The sequence below is a fragment of the Elgaria multicarinata genome, chromosome 2 (assembly GCF_023053635.1).
Source record: "Elgaria multicarinata webbii isolate HBS135686 ecotype San Diego chromosome 2, rElgMul1.1.pri, whole genome shotgun sequence".
In the NCBI taxonomy this organism is placed as follows: domain Eukaryota; kingdom Metazoa; phylum Chordata; class Lepidosauria; order Squamata; family Anguidae; genus Elgaria; species Elgaria multicarinata.
This window is the reverse complement of record NC_086172.1, coordinates 42,243,406-42,265,884: the sequence shown is the minus strand read 5'-3', so window position 1 is coordinate 42,265,884 and position 22,479 is coordinate 42,243,406. Positions and strand designations below refer to the sequence as shown.

Below are 22,479 nucleotides of genomic sequence, written 5' to 3'. Positions count from 1 at the left end.
TGGGCGAAGCCTTCTGCCAGCAGTTTGGGGAAGTTTAGAATTGGCAGCAAAATGAGGTTAACTTTGAAAAAAAAAACCCATTTCATTAGGCACATGGGTGACAAACCGTTGAAGCTCTCACTGATTTTAATTAGTTGTGTCTTCATGCTTAATAAGCATCATTCATGTGTTAACATACTAATCTGGCAAACACTGGAGAGTAAATACTTTCAAGGTTTGAAAATATGACCAAAGAAGTATTACTCATACTGGAAAGGCATATTTTCAGGCCCTCTATGCTACATGGGCTGTAGGTTTTATAGCCTGAAGAAGGATGCTCACTTTAAATGGAATTCCACAGAAATGATACAGTCTGCATTTAACTTCCTGTCTATATGATGTATCCCTGAACTGCAAATCTGTTGCAATCAATCAACTGCTGCTTAGTTTTAGGGGAACTGCTTGGCCTATAGGAGGCTGGGTACCTTAGGCCCACGCACAAGAAATCAGAGCCTGACAAAAATTCCTTGACCAAGTTTTTAGTGCCAGGTTGTGGAAAGGGAGGTTGCCTTCCAGCTTCAAACATACATAAATAGCACCTGATTCCTGGATCTTGTTTTTAAATGGTCACCATGCTGTTTGACTATGGCCATTTCTACACCTGCCTTTCCCCCCAGGATCGACACACAGGGGATCCTGGGAGCAGGCAGGGACAATCCCTCCATTTTCCTGGTGGGATAACCCTTAGGTGTAGAAAGGGTCTATGTGACATCATCAGAACAATGTCTCTTTACTCTTTTGTGCATTTTAGTTAGTTCAAGTAATACATGTACCAGAATATTGTGAAATGTTTCCACCATTATAAATACAGAATGGTTGCATCACGCCATACTATGCATGAAAATTGAAAAGGTTTAAAATCTGCTTAAAGAACTTCACCAATTACAATTGCAGAACACTGAAGTGGTTCCTTTTTGAGAGGCAAGAACAAATCTGAAATGAACCTTGAGTTTGTACACTCTCCCCTCCTTACACAATAGTATCCTGTAGTGCTGTTTGTTTGTTTATTTAGTTATTACATTTCTATACCACCCAATTGCTGGAGCTCTCTGGGCAGTTCACAAAAATTAAAACCATTCTGTGCTCCCGCTGTTTATTTTGCACCTGTGGGATTCACTACTAGCACTACAAGAAGCTAGCACTTTCCAAACCAACCCTGGAAACAAATGGAAATCCTTGTTTCCAGAACAGGACAAGTCAGCAGAGCTCCTGCTCAACTGACCTGCCCTATTCCAGAAATAAGCATTTTAGCTTGTTTCTGTTGGCTTAAGGATCTGCGACCTTCCCAATAGGTTCTGCTAGTACGTAGACAGTATTAGATACTGCCCAGAGTAATTAGTTCATAGAATCATAGAATAATAGAGTTGGAAGGGGCCTATAAGGCCATTGAGTCCAACTCCTTGCTCAATGCAGGAATCCACCTTAAAGCATACCTGACAGGTGGTTGTCCAGCTGTCTCTTGAATGCCTCTAGTGTGGGAGAGCCCACAACTTCCCTAGGTAACTGGTTCCATTGTCGTACTACTCTAACTGTCAGGAATTTTTTCCTAATGTGCTGCCGGAATCTGGCTTCTTGTAACTTGAGCCCATTATTTGTATCCTGCTTTTGACCAGAGTCTCCAAAGTGGCTTGAATAATTCATTGCATACAATGGGAGTAGGCATGTAATCAGGCTAATGCTATAATTAGGCAGTGTGAAGTAAGATTCTACTTTGAAGTAAGATGGCTTTGATAGATGAAATAGAAGGCCACCATCTTGTCCTTTGCCTCAGGCAGCAAAATGTCTTGGACTTACTTGTTCTTCGTTTGTCTCTCTCTCTCTCCTAATTATTTTGTACCGGCTAGTTAGTCTTTTTGGCAAACCATATTTTCTCATGATATCAGAACTAGCAAACCATGCTTTCCTCGAAACCTCTTTATGTATAGATAATTCTCCCCACCCGGCTCTTCATCTTTACTGTTCTATCAAAACAACCAATATTATCTTTCAGATGGCAATTGCTAGCAAAATTGCTACTCCACCCCCAACCTCCAATGACTATTTCTATTGAAATAACACCATGTCCATGAACATCTGCTTGGCTCAGATCATGTTCTTCCTCAGAGACATCTCGTTTTACACAGGCAGCTGTTGCAGCAGCTTGGAAAAGATGAAACCTCTGGTTAAGGGTTAAAATGCTTGATCCCTTATCTCCAAACCAAGAAACTCTAAAGGGTGAGCCTTCACCTCCTTTAAGCTTTTAAGTTATTATTTTTTAAAAAAGAAAACCCGGAATCCCCAAGTTAGTAGAACAGGTTACTTTGTGGACTTTGAAATTTACTTCAAAGGAGGACAAATCCAAACATAACTGTGGATTCTGTATGTCACTAGCTCATCCCACTTCTATATCCTCTGCGTTGTATTTTTTTAAGAGGTGATGAGAGAAATTCATTTATTTTTCCACGTTGATAGTACAGAAGCACATGCCCATGTTTCGTCCTTTGATGAGGTCGTATAAACTCAGACAGGAAGGCAGTGAATCTGTTGAAACATGAATTATTTTTAGAGTATTTTCCTATCGCCAAGCATGGCTTGAACTTCCTGAGACAACAAAAGAAAAACAAATTGTTACCTCTTCTGTGGAATAAAATAATCATTCGGTACGATTGTAATCATGGATAACACCCAGAAGTAGAGCATTTTCCAGTTTATAACAGGGAAAGTTTTGACTTCATTATTTCTAAGGAGATTTTGAGAGGACTTCTCCTGCAGAGTGTCTCTTCTTTTTGACTAGGCATAGTAGCAAAGAACAAACCGATTTGGTAAGCACTGCCTTAACTCGTGTTCTTTTGATTATGTGACTCTTACTGAATGGTAAATCTGATAATTAATTTCTGAGCCAAGCTTAAAAAATAAAATAAAAATGTCTTTAAGAAAAACAAATTACATAGTGCTTGAACTGTTACATAATGTTACATAATATCAAATGTGAACTATTTTGAAAGGATCAGGAATATTTTTTTCAAACTAAAATAAGCTTACAGACCTTAATATACATCTCTCCGATGACTATATCCTTACATACATCAATTTTAAAGAGAACTATCAAATACCAGCATTGTACGGATATTCTATTGCAGCCCAAGAAACAGATTAAAAGCTTAATTTTAATCATGATTTTTTTATATATATTTGTCTAAGAAATACTGGGGTACTCGGCACTTTGTTTATCTCTTGTTATCTGCTTTGTTAGAGATAAAAAAGGGGAGGGGGAAATGATGCAATTGCTGCTCCTATGTTAAAGAAATGCTATGATTTCAACTAATTCAGAAGAGTTGGCACAATTCAGCCAAAGTTAAGCATGTTTAGGTCCTATTGATTTCAAGAGGGAGTTAGGTATGTGCATAATATCTCCCATTGAAATAAATGAGACAAAAGTTTTTTCAACTGAATTGTTCCCTTTGTTTTCTCATTAACACATAGGGTACACTGTATGCTAACTACCTTTTAAATACTACTAGAAGTAGGAATTATTAGTTATAGCAGTTGTGGTTTGAGTAGTAAGAATGCTGTGTTTGTGTCAGTACATACTAATTCATAATTTTTTATTTTTTGCTTTCAAATGTTGCATGCCAGGAATATTTTACAGTTCATTTGAGAAGGAAATTAATATAAGATATGAAATACTGCTGTGAAATTTCAAGAGGAACTTTAGATTCGAAGTCTAGCCACTTAAATTATTAGGTTAATTTATGAGATACTGTTCTGTTGGTTTATTGCACAGTAATCAACCATAAATCTTTACTGTGATTTCTCCCTAGGTAAGCCCTGTACAGATATAAAAGCAGTGAGTTAATAAACAGAGGAATATTTGGCTTTATGGGGATGATCATATGATTTCAAGAGGTAAAGAGTTTGGAAACCCTCAGAAATACTAAAACATGTAGCTGCTCTGTAACATATAATGTCATCCTATTTGCAGACTGCTCTGACTCATCTTAAAAAATATAACTTTTATTGCCTCAATGGAGCAAAAAGGCATCAAGTTGTTGGAACATAGGAAACTGACTGCATTCAGCAAAATTTCAGCAGGTCGTCTGCTAGAGATTATTCTATGTTGTAATATGATTGCAGTATATAAGAAAAATAAGGATGAGGTGTGAAAAGCAGGGACTCGTATCATTCTCATGTGACTGAAGAGAAACTGCAGCCCTTTCTACACCTTTTCCCATAGAATAGTTTGGACAAACAAGCATTTTGCCCATGCACAGATGCAGCCCCTTTGCTCCTCTCTCCATGCGAGTCACAATTAAAACAGGAATCTTCTAAGTAATTACAGTTTCCAGTTTTATCAGAAGTGGGAAACTATAGATACCAGCTTTGGGGCAAGCCAAGATATGAAGCCAACTTCAAACCATGGTTTAATATCCTGGCTTCTTTCAAAGCTGTTAATCATAGTTTCCTCGGTCAGATAACCTGGAACATTATGGTTAACTGAAGACTTCCTGGTTTGTGTGTTCATGACTCAAAAAGCAAAAAGTCTTGTTCATCTCCTGGCTTATTAAGCTGAGATATGAGAATCTGAATGCAGTGAATGTGTGGTATGGTAAGTGGGGTCATGCCTTCTGGGCACCCCATGACCCTGTTTATTTTAGTCTCGAGGTAGGAGCAGATCCTATGCATGATTCTTGCTATAGTAAAATTATGTAGAATTTTGTCCTAGTGTTTGATTACTTTCTATCATATCTTCTGTTTCTTTTCCATGCTGTTCAATCAGTCAGAGATGTGTAGTTTAAATAAGTATAGCTCTGGACCTATGGAATTAAAATCTGATTTATGACTCTCGGTGCTGTAAGAATGGTAAAAGAACCATTTGTTTTATATTTAGAAGTGGTCTTTACATGTGACCAACTTTTATGTAATAAATGCACACAGTCTACAGATTTTCTCTAGATATTGTACTTCCTCTAATAGATAATGCATTTCCTGACCAGTAGGAATTCTTGGGGGAAATGTACAGCCATAGTAATTGCTGTGCAAAATGTCATTGCACAAGAGGCAGAAGAAACGTTTGGATATTGGTTTAGTGTCAATATATCTCATCCTATATTCACATCATTTCGTCACTTATTTTAAAGCTTTATTTGGAGTTTTACTTCTCTGGTGGTGATGCATTCCCCTGATCTGGAAAGCTAGTGTAAATATGCTCATCCAGCCCTATTTTTAAGAAGTGCTAAGGAGCAACAACTTAGCCTTCTCCCTCATCCTCCACTACCCTTCTCCCTGGCTTTATGATGCAGGTTTGCATGGTAAAAGGTGGGTGGGGAGAAGGAGAGAGAGAGAGAGATTCAGAGAAAATGCAGTGAGAAGGAAAAGAGTTAAGTATCATCACCCTTTGCTTCTTCTCTGAATAAAACTCCCAAAGCTGTTCTTCAGCAAAAGAAGAAAGTTGTGGGGGGAGGTAAAACAACAAAAACTGTCCCGATTCAAACACAGCCAAATCCTAGGTAAAGAACCATGTTCTCTTCCTTCTCTCCAAATTACACTCCTGAAACTGCTTTGCAGCATAGAAACAGGCTTCCATTTGAATTTTCTTCAACCAATCTTGAACCACAACATAGGGCTGGACAGCTCCCACCAGACAGAAAGCAAGCTCTTCGCCAGGAAATACCTAGTCAGCCACAACAAGAAATCCCCAGTTCACCCAGTTTTTAGAGACAAAACTCCAAGAGGGTCTGGGAGATGTCAGCAAAACTCCCTGGGAAGCCTTGCAAATTCCACAGGTTTCCCTTTTAGCTGTTTGGTTTAATATGTTCGGGATGTTTAGCTTTTGACCACTCATGCAGACTTTTTTGAGGTGCACCTCATGCTGAGATTTTAATTAAAATGTTTAGAGAGCAATCCAGCAAGAAAGAATAATTCCGGCCTCTCTGCTGTATCCAGGCTAAAGCTGGTTATTTTAAGGCAAAATGACAGCTACTAGGAAATGTATGCATGTGAACAAAAAAAGCAACAGTAAGTAGATCAAAGGAAGAGTTTTTAACCACTTGCATTTAAAAAGCTATAACCTTTTGAAGTGGAACACAGTCAGGTTAGTAGGACTTTTCACCCCTTTGATCTATCATCTTTGTCTACACCATGCAACAGGCTGTGGTGGTGTCCAGAGGCAATAGGGTGGATTGCACTACTTTGGACTGCAAGTGTGTCTGTGGGGGGGAGGGGGATACTTCCCCCCCCCACGTGTTCTCTGTGTAAACAACAACCACCACCCTAGCACATCAAGGAGAAAGGGTCTAGCTCAGCCTTCTTGCTGTGCTAGTTTTCTACTTGCACAGAGCTTGTTAAAAACAGCAACACGTAATTCTTTCATCTGCTGTGAAATATTATAGCACACGTGATTCTTTCATCTGTTGTGAAATATTATAGCCTATTCTACTATCTCAGCATTCTCCTGTGCTCTGCTGCAGGTGGGAATCAAGCTTGAGGAAACAGAAATCTAAAATCACAATCTACAGTACTGTAGTCCAAACTATAATTGCATTAGAGAGACTGCATAAGACAGGTTTTCAAAATGAGTTTTTTAAAGTTTGGCACTTTCCCGGCTTTTTTTTTTTGCTTCTTTAACATTCCTTTGCAAAACATAGTTAGTAGTAGTAGTAGTAGTAGTAATAAAGCTTTATTGTTCCAACCCAGCACAATAAAAACAATACCAAAACAAATCATACATACATACAAGGTTGGAAAAATGTTGATATTGGATTAATTCTCTGTTTTGGTAATTGATTTCCTCTGGTTGAGAAAAGATTTGTAATGCAATTTAAAGCAAGGGTCTGGCTGAACATTCCCTTGTCGAGATGTTGTTCCTTTAAAAAAGTATTTGCTTTTATGTCTCTGTCTCTCTCTCTCTCTCTTTGTGTGTGTCTCTCTCTCTCTCACACACACTGGTTTTTTGAGGATGGTGTTTTGATTATTTGTTAAATTTGATTAGAACATTGTTTCTTTTAGCATTTAGCCAGAAGGGACTTTTATTACTGTTCTGAGAATAGCACAGTAAGTATTGTAAAAAGCTCTGTTTTGCTTATATCTCTGGAATTTACACAGTTTATCCAGCTGTGTTAATTCTTGAGGTCATGTATGACACTGAGGTTATTTCAGGAACTGAAATTTCTAATCTCTCACTTACTGTTGCCATCTCATGCTCCTTGGTTCCCCCCAACCCCAAATAAATCTTGCTTCCACAAAGGATTAGTCTGCTGTTACTCCCAGAGCCATGCTTCCCTTGCCCCTTTTCAAGTAAAAGTGAATCTATCCTTGGTTAACTATTTTGTTCTAACAACAGAATACATTTAATATATAGCAATTATGGTTTCCATAACAGTATTTCAGGCCTTGTTTAGAAAGCATACAGAATAGATAGGAACATACACAAAATAAAATACGTTAGGGATAAGGGTACAGGGATGGAGGCAGCCGATTGGGGCATGGGAGGGCGGGGGCGGGAATGCACCACGTGCAAATTTTGGAGGGGGGATTCACTATGCATGAGCCATACTTGAATTATTCATGAGCCCCTCTGTGGTGAGAGAGGAACTGAGGGGCAAAAAAGGCAGGTAACAAACAGCACTATTAGCACCTATGGTAGCATGAGCTTTAGGACAAGAGAATTGAGTGAGTGGGACAGATTGGTCTACTTTCATTTTATATTGATACATTAAAACTGTACACGTCTGATTTGACACATTGTCATCTAAGGGGAAAAGGGACCCACTCAGTAATTAATGTACAATATCTGCTTCCCACAATGAGCCCTTTGGATGTGTTATAAATAAGTACTTCAAAGTGCAAAATGACATGATGATGGCTGAGCCATCGTATGTTTTAGAACTGATTTTTTTTAATACATGAGCTTCTGTTGATGTTATTTTGAATGTAGGAATTCTTTGCTAGCATACAGTGGAAGATGATTTCTACACTGGCACAAGGAAGCTAACAGAAAAATAAAGCTGTGTCCTTCAGACATGTCCTACTTCCTCCTCCATAAAAGCTGTTCAAATGTCTCCCCAAACCTAGCACTTTTCAGATTGGTTGTATTTTAACCCACATCACCCCCAGATAAATGATGGGAGTTGTAGCCCTACACATCTGGAAAGGATGACTGGCCTAGGCCATAGTTGTGCATGTTCAGAACTTTGCTGTATCCCCTGCATTTGAATAGTTTAGCTCCTTATTTTCAATCTACTGATTGAGCAGAAAAAATTAATTAGTTATAAGGAACTAAATTTCTTTTGGGAACTTGCTTGGCTGACAAGCCTTCCACTTAATTTATCCCCAGAGACAACCCTCTCAGCTCCCTGAACTATTTAAGACTTTAAGACTCCAGCTCATTATAAACTGTTTCCTCCTTCAACTTGTCAATTTCTTCATCTGTTTGAAGTCGACAACAGTTTATTGCTCTGGGGGACTTGCCCCCTTCATTAAATGATACACTGTGGTTCACCCTCCACACCATTAGTATTGCATGAGGGGGTGAGCCTGTTGGCCCTGCGGCTCCATCATGTTCTCATTGTCTCATGTTGATTTAGAACCCTAAATTCCCATGTTTCTAAGGGCCAAAACAGACATTACTTTAAATCTGTGTCCAGCAGCTACATCCTCCACCCCACCACATTTGTACTCTATAGTAGGGGCAGAAGGCCCAGTCCAGATCAGGACCCCAGAGTAATTAAAAAAAGATATAGCTGCCAGACATAGATTTAAGTATTGTCTATTTGGGCCCTAAATCACATGGGGACTCTACACAAGTAGAAAAGGGTGCCTGCTGTAAACAATCAGCTCTCAATGTGTGGAGGGTTGTGGGGATGGTTGACAAGGATGCAATGGAAGGGCCAGGGGGACTCATCCCTGTTCTACCCCCCCCCACACACACACATACATGATTTTAACCATGGGAAGGTCATCTGAACCCCCTTATAATGGTACAATAATATCATTATCACCACACACTCCTTGTTATTTGGAGAGAACTCCAATTAAACTCTGTTTCAAAAATCAACATTTTAAAGTAATAATGCAATACATGTGTATCTTTTTAGAGGTCCACAGAATTGTACACTATTTTCTAAACAATAATGTGACCTAATTGTGAAATCTTTGTATACCAATATATGCTGATTTAAAAATGCCCGGAGAAGGGCTGTTTAAAACATTAAATACCGTGAGATGATATGCACAAACTCTGGTGGCAGGTTTTTTTTTTTTCTGAGATAATTTTATTCATTTTCTGTGTCATGGAGAAGGATATAAAAGCAGTTAGTATAGTTTTATTACTATGATGTACATTCCTTTGTTTTCCTTTCTGCTTCTGAGCCTTCATGAGGAATTGAATAATGTGATAAGACTTAAAGAAGTCTGACAGGTTAGGACGATCTGAATGGAATTGAGAATGTTCTGGAGTCACTAGAACAGATTGTAAGTTAGCGAAACACAGGCATACAGGAAATGATCAATGATCTACACTACAAACTTTAGCATTTTTCATACTAATATAACTACCATGGCTTCCCTCAAAGAATCTGGGAACTGTAGTTTGGTGAAGGTGGTGAGAATTCTCCGAAAGAGATCGCCAGCCTAATCTCTCACCTTCCCTCATTTTCTGTTTGTTTTTGTGGCACCATTAATGCCTTAAAATGTATAAACAGGAAGACTGTCTTCAGCAGCATCTCTGTGGTAACCATGTCTCTCCACCTCTAAGTAGCACTCTTGGTCCATGTAATCCTATTGGCTGAACATGATTCCCTTTTTTTAAAAACAAACAAACAAAACATACCTTCTCATTGTTTATATTTTTGTTGCTACGTGTCTTGATGACAAGTGGCAATGGGACCTCTGCTATATTCCACACGGCAGGCTTGACTCACACGGCCTACAGTAAAGGATGACGCAATAAAAGATGTTTCTATCAATATTGCTAATGGAATTCAAACAAACGAAAAGAGTATCATTAAGAAAAGAAGAGGTTTGCCATGTTGCAGAATGTACTTCCAGAACTAACTCTCTTGGCTGAAACAAAGCACACACACACACACACTCATTCCAAACACACTAGCACTTCACTGCGGGTTTATGGCCAGTAGCTGGAGCTGCCACTTAATAGTGTCCTTACCGGTGTAATGGACTTCAAGTGTTACGTAAGTGCCATTATTACTGAAAAGTGAAGCTGTTATGATCAGCTTATAAGAACAATAGTTTTATTTATTTATTTAAAACATTTTATACCACCTTCATTGTATCCAATTTTATTTTATGCTACACACTGCATAATACACACACACACACACACACACACACACACACACACACAATCATGTTCCCACCAACAGTGCTTCAGCCACAAAATAGACAAAATTTAGTATCTTCTTGAATTGACTTGTCTTGCTTTAAATCTTAAGGCAATGCCCAATTCTTAAGTTTTACACAACTGATCACCAAAGAGGACAGAAAGGGAGATATGCTTCAGTTACACAGAAAGAAGGGCTAATTGCATTTAGTCGCTTTGGATAATGCTTAATATTAAAGCTTTAATATTTCAAATATTTATGATACAGAGCCAGCAGGTTGGTTTGGCTGGTATGATAAGTCTTTGAAGTGCTAAACACTTTTTTGATAATTCCCAGCACCCTTCTAAGACTTGAAATGCACAATCCTATGCACGTTTGGGCAGAAAACCCCCCTGTAACTCCCAGGATGTCACAGCCAGCCATGCTTTTTTCTGTTTAAATATGCTTAGGATTAAAAGGTCTAAAGACTGAATATTCATTTGACATCCACGCACTCCTGGCCAGATCTCACTGCACCTGTATTAATGTCATTTCCCCCTTTAGTTTGGGGAGGAAAACCCTGTTGCTACGGGGTGGGAAGAACTGGTTCTATTTTCAAAGTGTGAAGTCTAATTGATCATTTACCAGCCATGAACTACAATTTTATGCTTTAAAGAGTCATGTTACATTACATTAATTGTGTAGTGTGTAGCTAGCTGAGAATATATTAGGGTAAGTGTGTAGGTCCCAATTCAGATTGGGACCACTACAAACCAGGAGGGAGGATTAAACCTCCCCTCCATTTCCTCCACCCCAATTTCCCACACAAGTGTTTTAAAAAGCCTCTATTGATGCCTCTGGTATCATGAAGTGCAGCAACATCCGTTTATGCAATACTGGCATTTTTGTATATTCTGGTTATATTTTGATTCTGGTTCACAATGTTTTGCAGTTTGTGGCCCACTGTGCGTTCCCTTAAGAAGAACCCTGCTGAACCAGACCAAAGCATCTTGCTACTAGTCCCCAAGAAAACAGCCCCCTTTCCCCAAAACATTCAGCAGCATCCTAGTCGCAGAGGTTCCATTTAGCCACAACGGCTATTAGCCAGAACTAATATACACTTTATTTTTCCTGCATTTGGCAATGTTAGGTTTCCAAACTGGCTTCTGTATGTCTGTGCAGGGTGATTGCCTGTGATGTGATTCCTTTGTAACACATGCAGAGTTCAGAAGTTAACTCATGTTTATCATGCCATCATTTAACTGGTGGTTTCTCAAAAGCAGACATGTAACTGCCAAATGTGGGCAACACTCTGAGGCAGGTCAGGAGCAATGGGGCTAGGTAGTAGTCACGATCAAAGGAAAAGCAGGAATCAGGATGAAAGAGAAAACCAGAAGTCAGGACCAAAGACTTAACCAAGGGTACTAGAGCTCAAGAAAACTTTGCTGCTTGAGCAAGGTCCAAGAAGCTCTCTTATTCCGTTTCCTGTCTAGGAGGACCAAATGGCCAGCCTGGGTGGGAGGAGTCAGTCCAAGTCCTGAATGTACTTTACTGAAAAGTGGTCACCTGCAGTTCAATGGTTCCCCAATGGGGGAACTACCTAAATCTAATAGCGCCTGGCATGAAGTCTTGTTACATCCATTGTATGGGATATGACTTTGCTGAGGCCGCACCTGTTTGAGAACCACTCATGAAACCTTACAGCAACTTTACTATAGCACAAGGAATGAAGTTTGAAAAACAAGCTGGGTGAGTGATAAAATAAACTGTGCAACCATTTTTGGGCCTGTCCATCTCTGTGCTGATTTACTCAGCCCACAAGCTTCAAAACTGAATTGTCATATGATGAGTTGGACCATTACTCCATTTTGCCAGCACTTCCAACTGGCAGTGGCTCTCTCAGGGCTCAGGCAGAGATGTTTCCCAGTGCTATGCCCAGAAACCTTTTCAGTGAAGATGATAGGGACTGAACCTGGGACTTCTTCCAAATGCAAAGCATGTGGTTTATCACTGAGCTAGCTGGCCATACCAGTTGGCCCCTTAATCTGGGTCAAAGAAGCTACATTTTGGGATCTGCAAGCAGAATTTATTTGCCTGTTATTCTCCACCAATCAGCCTATTAAATGTGTCTCACCATTTCCTTATCACAAAATGGAAATAGGACAGTCAGGGTTAGAAAACCACCAGTAGAATAAGGATATGGGTTAGCTCAACCCAAGGTGACCCTCTGTGTGGCAGTGTAGATGTTCAATTAATAGGATATTTGTCCAACTATTTTTTTCATCCTGCAGGGAGGAGGACAAATATTACTATTTAGGGCAGGGGTAGGGAATATGTGGCCCTCTAGTTCTTGTTGGATTGCAACTCCCATCAGCCACAGCCAGCATGGCCAGTGGTCAAATTTGTAGTTCACCATCATCTGGAGGGCCACACAGGCCTTAGCTAGACCTAAGGTTTATTCCGGGGTCGTCCCAGGGTCGTCCCTGCCTGCTCCCAGGATCCCTTGTGTGTCATTTACATGAACAGGGATGACATCGGGACGATCCCAGGATAAACCTTAAGTCTAGCTAAGGCCACGATCTCCATCCCTGACATATGGAAACCTGCCCTCTTCAGACACATGCAGTGAATGCATGCACATGAGTAAACTATCCTAGGGTGATCTTTCTCATCCTATTAACAGTAAGGAGGATTTTGTTATATGCCTGGTTAGTAAAATGGTTGTCTTTATCCTTGAACTGTGCATTCAAATGAAGTTCAAATGATTTCAGTCTAGGTAAGGCAGTTTGGGCACATGTATCAGATGCCTCATGTTGGTACGTTACCCAGTAAACAGACAAGGCCCATCAAAAAAAGCCTGAGCAATCAAAAGGCAAGCCGGAAAAGTGGATTTCATATGCATCACCAAACGTATGCTGTGCTGCTTCTGCTATTAAATCTATCTTCAAAGGGATTTTAAAACAAGGAGATCTTATTTGCTTGCAGCCATTACAGGTCCCATGACACTTTTGTTGCAAGAGCAGAAATGGGTTTTCCTCCTCCCTCCTGCCTTTGTGGCCACAACTATTCTCTATTTGGATAAATGCACTATGGCTAAGCTAAGATCTTCCTTGCCATCTGCGCTGGTTACAGTATTCTGCTGGAGAATTGTGCAGCTATCTAAATCACAGTAAGTAGCTAGAACCCACCATATCAGTAGTTCAGTAGTGAAGGAAGAAATCCTTTTATACATTTATAAGATATCTTCCAACTTTGGGATAAAACCTGCTGAATCTCTTTATTATTACTATTTAGAGAAATTCAAAGATGAACAAAAAGTAGGAGCATTTCACAATATAGTTGGAATCCTTTCCTTTTGGTAATTCTGTGTGTAGTACATATTTTAATGCATGACCGCTACTTATAATAATCAAGGGAGCACAAATCTTTATAAACTGTTGGATTTCAACACTGTTGAGAGCTTAAGTATTAACTTGTGTCAACTGGACATTTGCAGTTAATCTAAGAGCAGGTTTAGGCTTAAGGCTCATAGCAGTTGTCATTTACGAGGAGTGGAGAGAATCAATCTAGGAAGAAGCATGATATGCATTGATTTAGACAGTAGGCAAACTTGTCAGGCTGTTCAAATTTCTAATGAATAAATGCTCTGGGGTATTTTCTGTTTTCTTGAGCATTGGAGAGTGCTTATGAAAATTTAAACTGTTCTTTTTTCTTTTTTTTTAATCTCGTGTTGTCTTGGCCTCAAAACGTCATGAATAAAATATGGTTTCTTATTGCTAAGACACTCCTTGATTACTGGAAAGCCCGGGATAATGTAACAAATGTTCATTCAGTTTGTTGTTTTCCCAATTGGTGCAGCAAAAGTTGTTGCTATCTTCTGAGGCAAAGTAGTAAAACATCAACCTGAGGGCAACTCTTAAGAAAACTGACTTACAAAATGCTTTAAAATATCAGCTGTTCCAAAGCAAGCAGAAAGCAAGCAAGAGGAATGGATTAGAGTTAGAGTGAGTGCATAACCTATCCACACAGTATAGTGTAATTAAATAAAACTTGTTTATGAGCACGAGATCATGGCCGCTAATGGATGTTAAATGCATTAAACCCTGTCCCATTTTGTATTCAGTTTCCCCAAACATTATTATATTGAATAAACAGTAGATTTGCATGTATGTGCCCTATATCAGTGGGCTACAAATGACAGCATTCCTGATTTATTTATTTATATCTGAATACAAATTGTTTGCCTGAGACTATCGGTCTCAGTTAAATACATTTCAGAAGAATAAATCGCAAACAGACCTTTGAACTGCAGCAGTCGTGTTTTGCAGGAGACCATCTATCTTGGCTAGTCTTACCAGCAGGCTAATTGAAGGGTGGGGGATGTGGAAAGAGTCAATACGTTTAAACAGTGTTGTTTGTTGTATGTGTAGCTGCCTAGTAATTGTTTCATTGATGTGTGTGTGTGTGTGTGTGTGTGTGGAGAGAGAGAGAGAGAGAGAGAGAGAGAATCTCTGCTGCATTCATTGTATAATTTGCATTGCCAAAGATAATGCAGAAGAAAGGTAGGATGCAGAGGCAGAAACATTAGTGCTAATCTGCTGGAGAAAGACTAGATAAATCAGCAGAGCTTGCCTCTCCTACATCACTAAGGGAGAAGCTGAGTGCAACTTGACCATGTGCCTGAACAGTCACATCACTAAGGGAAATGCAGTATGGATAAAAAATCTAAAATGCACCTGTAAGGCTGCTTGCTGGGTTGGACTGATGAGAACACTGCAGTGTAAGTTTTTAAGATTTCTTATGGTGTTGGGGGACTGGGGATACTTTATATATATATATATATATAGAGAGAGAGAGAGAGAGAGAGAGAGAGAGTTAATCTTACTCTCGTCACTTTTGGAAAATGAGAGGAAACATTTGAGCTAATGCCATATTAATATAGAATTGACATTGCATGACTAATTAATGGAAGTTCTCCTTTTTAACATTTGTGTGTATTGCTCAGCCACATTGTCAAGCGCTTAGATTTTTGTCTTATGAATTAGGGGGAAAATACTTCTGAAGCAAGAATAATGCCTTTCTCTATTCTTTTATTGTGCAAGTCTCATAATTGTAGACTTGTTATTAAACAGTGATAATAAAAAGATGCTTTCTGTAAATATTTTTTAGGATTCAGCACAGGAGATAATTTCCCTGAAGTTCTTAAAAATACGAGCAATTATTTAGTTTAACATCACTTGTACATCTGCAAAAACAGAGAGCTGAATAAACATTGATTGTTTGCATGAAAACTGCTTTCAGGAAGTTTTTTTGAACAAATATGATTTCAGGATTGCTCACCCCACCCCAATAACCAAATTAGATTGTCATATTTACAGTGCAATATTATGCAAGTCTACTCACAAGTAAGCGCCAATGAGTTAATTGGGACTTACTCTCAAGCAAGTGTATGTAGGATTGCAATCTTAGTCACTGAGTAGTTTACAATAAATAAATGTATTTGAAACCCTTCAAATATACTGTCCTGCATGAAGCTAGAATACTGTTGCTAGTGGTTGCTTCAAGGGGTGTGGGAGTCTGCTGCTAGTTTTCAGAACAGCATGATTGAATAATGTAGGTGCAAGTGCAAAAGGAAACAACAAATGGAGTTTTGCTGCACAGATTCAGAGGTAGTGATTTTGGTTTAATATGCAAATTTGAACCTTCAATACTGAAATCTAAACAGCACATGTCTTTTGTGGTAGTAGGAAAGATGTTGATGATGGATGAGAGATATGAATAGTCAGAGCATCCTTAGAGAATATCCCCTCACACACACACACTCTCTCACACACAAATTGAAGAAATATATATATTAAATCATGACTTGTTGGATAAAGCGTTGCCTGGAGGAAAGAAAAGGGAGTTCCAATTTCACCTTAGTTGTGAATGTACTGGCACGCTGTGTACGTTGTTTACATCAAGCTTCAGTTTTCTAGTGTGCAAAGTAGTAACTATGATATTTATCTTGCAAGGTTCATTTGTTACTTTATTTATATCTTGCTTTTCCTCCAAGGAACCCAAAGCAGCATAGATGACACTCCTCCTCTCCATTGTATCCTCACAAGAACTCTGTGAGATAAGTTAGGCTGAGAGTCAATTACTGACCCAAAGTCACCCAGTGAACTTCATGGCCAAGTGGGGACAAAAATCTGGGTCTCACACAACCCAGTCCAACACTTGACCCACTACACCACACTAGGGTCTTATAAAAATGAATGGTTCTCCCTGGAATGCCCCTTGTCACCCCAAACCTAGGCCATTTCAACATGGCAGCTGCTGCAGTAATTTGTTTATAAAATGTAGTGCTAAACAGGAAGTGTCTGTGGCGGAAGTGGGGGAAGCATCTGGACATCTCAGATCAGGGAGTTGAGGCCAGGCGCCTTATTCCATGTACAACTAACAAGCAGGAGAAACTACTGACTTGGTTTCTGCTGCTCTGCTGCACCACCACAACTATAATCTTTCAGCTCAGGGCAGCCTTCATGACTTGGACTACAACTCCTATCAGCCACAGCAAACATAGCCAATGGTCAGGAATGCTGGGGTTTGTAGTCTAAAATATCTGGAGGCTCCAGGTTGGGGAAAGCTGGCCCAGAATGATCTGAAGAGCTAACAAGGTTCCATCTAGCCTTGGATATTTGCTTATTGTAGCTAGCTTCCCAGTTTGAGCACTTTGTCTTTCTGGGCAGGTTGAGCTGCTCCACCTTTGCCAGAAAGCCTGGCAAACTATCCACATTCCTTTTGGCTACGAGCCTTAACCGAAGACATTTTATCTATTTTTATACTTCCACAACTGCTCCATCGCCACGTTCCCCTAAGATGTTACAGTATAGCTTGTGTACGGTTACTATAGCTATTCTCTCATTGGTGCGGGAACTCACTCTCAATATGATACAAAGTGTGAGACCTCCTGTACTCTCACAGACAAATATTTGAGAATTTAAGGTTTCCCAGTGTGGCACCCCTGGAGGCACAAATTAAGCACAGAAAAAGATACACAGACATACCTGGTATGTCCAACAAGTCTCAAGCAAGAGTGAGAGAGTATATGAGAAGGACTGTAACTCAGTGGTAGAGCAAATACTTTACATGCAGAAGGCGTCAGGTTCAATCCCTGGTATCTTCAGGTAGGGTGAGGAAAGAACCCTGCCTGAAACTCTGGAGAGCTGCTGCCAGTCAGTGTTGAGAATACTGGGCTAGATAGACCAATGGGATCACTGAGTATAAGGCATTTTCTTATGTTCTTGTGGGAAGAGAGGTTGGTGAGATGGTGGGGCTTCTCTGCTTGACTGTTGTTTCTGCCCCAACCTTGGTGTGGTGACATGCCTTGCTGTGCAAAGGGAAGTTCTTTGTACATGTCGTCCTCAATAAGAGCACCTATGACAGCAGACTGTAGAGAGTGAGGCTTTCTTCCTACTCTCCCCATTTACTTATTTTTTGTAAGGGCAGAGAAGAGGAGAGCCTGGCCATTTAACTGCACTACATGGGTGGGATAATGGTTGCCATGCTACTTGCATGAGGGGGAGAAAAGGCGAAGTGGATGAGGAACATGGCAGCTTTGCTGCTCCCAGGCACTTTTCTGAGGTGAAGTGGTTTATAGCACTGCTGTGAAAAAATGAGGAGGCCAAGTTGTTTCTCTCCTCTCCCTACTCCATACAAAAGTTATGAGCAAAAATGTAGAATTTTGTGGCTCCAAAATGAGGCTTCCAAATGGATAATCTGAATAAGCACAAGCAGCGTTTAGTCCCCAATGTCTTTGAGGTGGCCAGATGCAGAAGGAGAAAGGGCTCCTGCATCTTTTAATAGTTGTGTGGAAGATGGAATTTCAGCAGGCACGACAAGCAACCCCTCCTGAAATGCCCTCTTCCACACAACTATTAAAGATGCAGGAACCCTCTCGTCTTTCTGCATCTGGTCACCCGAAATGTCTCCTATCCAGTCAATGCCTAGGGTGAGACCTGCTTTGCTTCGGCTTTATTTATTTAATATTTATTCTAAATATCACAAGGGTCTCAGTGTGGTGTACAGGTAAAATCATACAAACAATATAAAACAAATAAATATACACAGCTAAAAACAAATTAAACCATTAATAAGCTAAAACCAGTATAGAATGTAAAAACAGTAAAACCAATTAAAACTTTGTGTGCTTTATGTGTGCTTTCAGACTGTTCTTTGAGGCCATTTAGTTTCATCTCCTAATGTGGAGGTTGACGGTATGCTTCCTATTTAAGACTGGCCAGTTGTGGTAATTCTGATTTGGAGATTGTGTCCTGACCAATTTCATGAGTGTGTTTGTGTGTGTGTGTGTGTGTGTGTGTGTGTGTGTATTAAGTCTCTCTTTTTCTCTCTCTTTCTCTCTCTCTCTCTCTCTCTCTCTCTCTCTCTCTCTCTCTCTGTGTGTGTGTGTACTACACACACATCTAAAAGTTATGAGCTCTACATAATGACAGCTGGTATTTACTTACCCCATTGGGGAACATATTCTCAAACCTTAATTCAAGGGTGGATTGAAAATTCAAATACTGTACTTTTTTCTCTTTTTAAAAACGAAGTCATTGCTGGTGTCATTGCTCATGACTTATAGTTAAGGTCATTCCACCTGTGTTACTATTTGTCTGAAATCCTTTGCTTCTGTCAGTATTGTCATAAATCTGCACAAACGAAGTTCAGGGAGCGCTGGTTGAAGCAGATAAATCAGGCACATGGATCAATGGTGGAGAGGGTTAAACCAAATACTGAGTTCAAGCTGGGGTCAACAGTCAAGAGAGCCTTTCCAGGGAATTGGGAGCTGAATATCTGGAGTAAAGGAGAGGGTAGATGAGTAGGCTAGATAAGTAGTTGGAGCAGAAGCAGGCAGGACTGACATCTGTTTAGCAGTTATTTATTTATTTATTTATTTATTTATTGCATTTATATCCCACCTTTTTTTCTCCAAGGAACCTAAGGCGGCGTACATAATCCTCTTCCTCTCCATTTTATCCTCACAAAAACAACCCTGTGGGGTAGGTTGGGTTAAGAGTCTGTGACTGGCCCAAAGTCACCCAGTGGGTTTCCATGGCTGAGTGGGGACTAGAACCTGGATCTCCTGACTCCCATCCCAACACCACACTGCCTCTTGCAGCATCTTGTTCAGGAAACGTCACATAGTTGACCTGGATAATTTACAATTATCTTTGACTTTGAAGGTTCAGAAGCCTCTTCAGAGAATATCCTGTTTAATAGCGGAGTTGCACTCCTAGTCATGGTCCAAGTCCTGGATGTTGACAAGATTGATATGTTTTATTTATATATGCAGTTACCTTCCCTACATAACCTGTGCAAGCCTGGGGGGAATCCGCACGTCGTTCTCAGGGCGCTTCCATCCGCCCCCAGGGCACCCCGAAAACGATCGTGTAACTTGCCTGTAAAAGAGCCGAGGAAGAAGCGTCCTTGCTGCCACTGCCGCCACCACCACCCAACACCCTCTTCGCCGGCCGGCCCGGAGAGCTCGGCAGAAGAAGGCGGGGTGGAGAGTGGAAGAAGCTCTCAACCCCGCCTTCTTCAGCCGAGCTCTCCTCACCGGTCGGCGAGGAGGTCTGTGGGCGGCGGTGGCGGCAAAGACGTCTCTTTATCGGCTCTTTTACAGGCAACTTACCCGATCACTTTCACTCCGCACTGGGGTCGCTTAGAAGCGGTCTCGGTACGACGTGCGGATTCCCCCCAGTTGCCTGAAAAATCCTGTGTGTTGCATACATTTTTGAACCCATGTTAAGTCACAGGGAATCTGGAAACAGAAACTTATCATTTGTGGCTTAAAATTGACATTTTGAATTTCTGAGGTATTTCTGTATGACTATACTGAGGGAGGTTTGGCTGGCCTTTGCTCTGTTGTTTTTCCTTCTCAGAAGAAGGACATTTTTATTTAAGTGGGCCTTTGGCATGTAAATTGATCTATTGCTGGAGGGGCCTTTCATGGACTGGGTGCTGCTTATTCATCTCACTGTCATGGTTTAAATTGTGTTTTTGATGTATTTGTTTTTTGTGTTATGTTTTAATTTAAGTTTTGTTTTAATCTCGAATTTATTATTGTTAGCCACCATGGATAGAAAGGTGGGATGTAAATTTAATCAATTAAATAAATAACTATTTGGATGAGGCCAGTAGTGGGCCTCAGTACCTTGCAACCCTATTTTTGATGGCTTTGTCTTGAGCCTTCTTCATCTGAACTAAGGAGAGAAAAGGACTTTACTCTCTAAATGGTTACTTGATAATTTTGTGTGGAGGAAGACATTAACCAAGTCTGCCTGGCGCCTACACTGTACTCTTTTCATTGCCAGCTGAGGACCTTTTTATTCTCTCAGTATTTTAACACTTAATTTTAACTTAAATTTAAATTTTACTGTTCTAACTCTGTATTTTAATGTTATATCAATTTTGCTGCGTGGTTTTATCCTGGTTGTGCTTTTTATACTGTATTTTGTATTTGTGTTTTTGACCTGTTGGTTGTTTTATTATGGTTTTAATTTTTGTGAACCGCCCAGAGAGCTTCGGCTATTGGGCGGTATAAAAATGTAATTAATAAATAAATAAATAAATAATAAGTGCCCTGGTCTGTCAGCCCAAATTAGACATGACAGTTGCAGACTCATGTCTTTAAATGCAAGGCTAGATCTACACTAGTAATGGCAACTAGTCACCTCCACACTAAAGGGAACAGACCGGATCATGACACCAACAGGTATGACTCAAACTTGTGCGTTTCCAAGCTCTACTTGTATGCTCTGTTTTTGCAGTTTGAACTTTGTTTCTATTTCTGGTTTTCAGGCAAACCATGGTTTGTGATCATCATAGTTTTCCTGAATCAGATGTAATGGGAAAAACAAATTGAAGGATGAGATAGCAGTGACAGCACCTGAATCTGGGCTTACTGGTGTCTTACTCAAATGGTTGAAGGTTCAAAAGAAAGCATGCTGCATTTAAAGCTACCTTAGCTTTCTTAATCCTGCGCCTGTGAGTTCAAAATGAACATTGCCCCCAAGATACAATTACATTTATTCCCTTCCCAGTTATGCTGTACCCATCTGTGCAGAGGATTTTGTTTAAATGAAGTTTTAATAATAATGACAGAATTATGTCTAGAGTATTTCATAGGATTAATGATGGACTAGTGGAGTTGATAGCTGATATACATCCAAGGGCCATTAATTCCGGTTAGTCATTAATCCTTTCTAAAGCCCTAGGCAGAGGTCATTGCCACTGTTAAAAGATGTAAATGGGAGGAAAGAGTAATAGGTTTGTAGTGGGGTGTTTTTTAAAGTGATATTGTGGTAACGATCTTGCTTATATTTAATGCCTGTTGTAGTATAAATTGGTATGTTTAGACCAGAGATAGTCAACACGAAGCCTTTTTTGGTGCAAACTAAGGTGCCCTACCTCTCCCAGTTAAATTGACACATTTTTTAACCAGCTGGGACTGGTGTAAAATAAGTTTTTGTTGGTGCTGAAAACTGTGGGTTCAAAGGGAGTTATTTAGTGTGTTGGGATTCAGATCCTGCATCTGCCTTGTACTTACTCTTTTGGACAGGTTACTTGTTATTTGCCACGCCTCCTATGGCAGCTGTTTTGTGGTGACATCCAGGACAGTTTATCAAATTGCCCAATGTGCCCATGGCCCCCAAAAGTTTACCTACAACTGGCCTAGTCTATTTATGGTAGGGTGACCATATGAAAAGGAGGATAGGGCTCCTGTATCTTTAACAGTTGTATAGAAAAGGGAATTTCAGCAGGTGTCATTTGTAGGCATGGAGCACCTGGTGAAATTCCATCTTCATCCCAACAGTTAAAGCTGCAGGAGCACTCTTTTGTATCTGGTCACTCTAGTATAGCTCCTGCAGCTTTAACTGTTGGGATGAAGAGGGGATTTCACCAAGTGTTGCATGCCTACAAATGTCACCTGCTGAATCCCCCTCTTCAACACAACTGTTAAAGATACAGGAGCTCTGTCCTCCTTTTCATATGGTCACCATATAGATTTATAGATTTGTAGGCTGTGCATGACATTAGTATTTTACATGTTGAAGACCCAAAGATTCTGTATGGTGATGGAGTTTATTATTGCCTC

At 40.0% G+C, this 22,479-nt stretch overlaps 1 protein-coding gene across 1 annotated transcript in view; it reads left to right on the top strand.

Annotated features, from left to right (window-relative positions):
• Positions 1–22,479, top strand: part of RAPGEF4 (Rap guanine nucleotide exchange factor 4) — a 181,634-nt gene that overhangs the window by 37,413 nt on the left and 121,742 nt on the right. The gene's annotated exons all lie outside the window — the stretch shown is intronic.